Here is a 3764-nt window from a genome sequence, read left to right as displayed (position 1 = left end):
TTACCTCTCCATCTCAATTTACACATCATTTTTAAATTTTTACCATTAACATTAATATTCATGGTGTACTTGCATGCTTTGTTTTGAGTTTGGATTATGATGGATGAATTATTTGCTTTAATGAGATCTAACTACTCTCCATGTAACAAAAAAAGGAAAAGAAATCCATGACCTATATTGCTTCTTTTTTTCCCCTTTTTTAATAGAGGAAAAAAGCTTGAAAATTAATTGTTGCCTTTTCTTCTTTTTAGATATTCAAACATATAAGATATTTGAGGGTTTTGTTCTTTTTAGATATTCTTTTTATTCACACAAAAGAAACATGGTCTCATCATTCCACTGGTCCAGCTGACTGAATCCACCAACGCCAAACTGCAAGTTTTCAACATGTTGCACGGGTCTCGGAGAAAAAATTCACCAAACCAAAAATCAAAAACCAATTCAAAACAAACTGGTCCAGTTTGGTAAAAATCAGGAAACCAAATACCTTGATAAAGTCTGCAAAAGAGCAAAGGGATGATTTGATATTATCAGTAAGGATAATCAAAATTAAAAAAGATTAAAGCATGCAAAACAAAATAGCCAAGAAAAAACTATCTAACTAAAGGAGGTTTACTTTCCAAAAATAAAATAAAATAAAAATAAAAATGAGATGAACCAATTATAGGAATCTAATCTAATTTCAATTCACATAAAAGAGCATAAGAGATCATCTCAGTGGGACATCATAAAAAAGCAAAAGAAAAATTTAGTCAAAAGTGCATGAATGATTTAATCTTCACTTTACATCAATATTATATTCTAACATATATTTTTGTATATAATTTTGAAGATGGAGTTTTGGTGGAGAAAAAGTGAAAAGAGAAATGAAAGGGATATCGAACGCGCACTGGGCGGCAGAGGCACCTTCTTGTCAAGAGCAGGGGTTTGGCCACACATCACAATTAAAAAGTATTTTTTAATAAATTTTTAAATTATTAACTATAAAGCCCCGTTTGTTTGCTGGAAATTAATTTTTTTTAGAAAGTGAATTCCGAGAAAGTATTTTCTGATGTTTGGTAGTGTAATAGAAAATAAATTAGAAAACACTTTCCAGTGTTTGATTATGTCATAGAAAATAAACTGGAAAATAACTTATTAATATTTTATTTTTCTCAAGTTTACTAAAATAATGAAGAACAAATCTTACAAATTAAAAAGTTGAATGAGAATGAAATTAAAAAAAAAATTCATAAATTATCTCAAATAAAATAAATAATAATCAAAATAATAGAGATCAAATCTAAATTTTTTTTTTTAAAATGAAAGATGAAGAAATTAAAATAATAATAATCAACATTTCATAAATTATTTCAAAATAAAATAAGTAAAAATCAAAAGAATGAGGACCAAATTTGATAGATAAAAAAATTCAATAAAAAAATGATAAGAAAAAAGCAAATAACAATTATAAAAATAAGGACCAAAGTTAATATAAAAATTAAATTTTAAGAGATGAAATTGAAAAATAAATATTTAAAAACAAAATATATATAGCAATCAAAATTTTGACGATCAAATTTGATATAATCTGCAAATAATAACATTTCTAAATTTTTCACAACTTCCAGAAAGTGTTTTCCACTTAAATTTTCCAGGAAAACACTTTCCTGAAAACCAAGCCAAATTTTCCTTTAACTAGAAAGTGTTTTTCATTGACCAATTTTTCTAATGACAAACAAACACAAATTTTTTTTAAAAAAAGTGATTTTCCGGAAACCATTTTCCAGAAAACAAACACAGCTCTGGAAAACACTTTTCTGTAAACTAAGCCAAATTTTTCTTTGACTGAAAAATGTTTTTCATTGATCGGAAAGTGTTTTCTATTGACCGGAAAATGTTTTTTGTTGATTAACTTTTCTAATAGTAAATAAACACAGAAAAATTTAAAAAATAATTTCTCAAAAACTACTTTTCAAAAAATAAACATGGTCTAAAACTTTAAAAAATTTCTTCAACTAAAAAAAATTTGACAGTGCTCACATTTTTTTTTTCATTGAAAAGTAACTTTTAATCCGATCCACAACAAGAAGTAGAAAAGGACACGTTATTTATTGGAAGAACATGCATGTGGTGCTATGTTTTCTCGACAATGCTTCGGTAGTCAGAAAATCAAGGGCCACCACCCATGTGCATCCTAACACCTTTTTTCTTCTTTTCCAGTCAAAACAAATCCTCAAGAGATATCGAACGCGCATTGGGCAGCAGAGGCACCTTCCTGTCAAGGACTCAAGAGCAGGGGTTGGCCCCACACATCACAATTGAAAAGTATTTTTTAATGCATTTTCAAACTATTAACTATAAGACTCTTATATTAAATATTATAAATTCCAATTGATTTAAACACTCACAAAAAAAAAAATTATATTGAATTGTGTTTAGAATCTCAAACTTTAATATTTTTATGATTTTTCCAAATCCCAAACACCAATTCTTCTCCCATTACCAGTATCTCATCCCAAACACTTTTTTATTATTCTTTAAAAATTATTTTTAATATAAAATATATCAAAACAATTTAAAAACATAAAAAATTAATTTTTAAAAAAATCAAATTTTTAAACGGGTCATGAACCCGCTTTCCAAGCCAAATTTTTGGGATATTGATTCCAATCTCTTTTGCCTTTTAAAAATTATGTTGTGTGGAAATAAATCTCCTTAAACACACTGCTACACACAAATCATTCGGTTTATTCTTGGTATGTCGATTGTCGACACTATTTTTTATAGAAGGGCTTTATTGAAAGACTCTCGATTTCTTTAAGCTTAGTAATTTGGATCTTTAGAGTCTATTCGATATTTAGTGCATGCTTAATTAGCTAGTATATCATGGTGCAAAGTTATTTTTAAAAGTGATTTTTTAAAAATATATTTAAATATTTTTTAATTTAATGCTTTTATAAGGCAAACATACATTAATCGGTCTTAAATTGAAATCAATTTTTTGAAACAAAAATATATCTAGGCTTCGATCTATCTATCAATTTGGTCTATTATTTCTTTATTAATTTTAATCTTAATAAATAATAATAATAATAATAATAATAATAATAATAATAATGTTGTTATTAATTTATAATTTCTAACATACTAGCTAGTGCTTGTATAACAAAACTGAATCCAACCTCTTGGATAATGTAGCCACCATAGCTTGAACACTAAGTGCAACCTCATAAACATGGTTCTCCGTCTGTCCATTGACACAGTCTTTATTGTTAAAATAATTCAATTACTATAAAAATAAATACAAATATAAAAAAGAAGAAAGTTAAAAATTTTCATCGTCTTCCAGTACTTGCTTTAACCCAAATACAAAGAACTAAAAGATCGATAAATATAATATTTAAGATTTAGATAGTTACTCACCCAAATCAATCTAAACGAATGAATACATTAGAAAAAATTCAAATAGTAAATAAAAAAATTCAAAAACAACATAAAAAATGGATTCTTTTTAATTATCCAAAAAAAAAGAGAATTTGGGTTAGTGAGTTGTGAGGGGTTAATGAGTTTGAGGGATCGTATACTATTGATTTTGGTTTGATGAGGTTCCTTGTCTTTGAAAGTTTTTTAGTCCAATCATTATACTATTATTTTGTCCACACCTTTGATCTCTCCGTGGCTAACAATGTTATGTGCCCAATAACTTTAAAATATTCTTTGGAATATACTTTTTATACTTCAAAAAATAATAAAAACGAAAGAATTGATTAAGAGTTAAGAAA

This window comes from Populus alba, chromosome 17, assembly GCF_005239225.2.
Source record: "Populus alba chromosome 17, ASM523922v2, whole genome shotgun sequence".
Classification (NCBI taxonomy): Eukaryota; Viridiplantae; Streptophyta; class Magnoliopsida; order Malpighiales; family Salicaceae; genus Populus; species Populus alba.
This window is presented reverse-complemented; position numbering follows the sequence as displayed.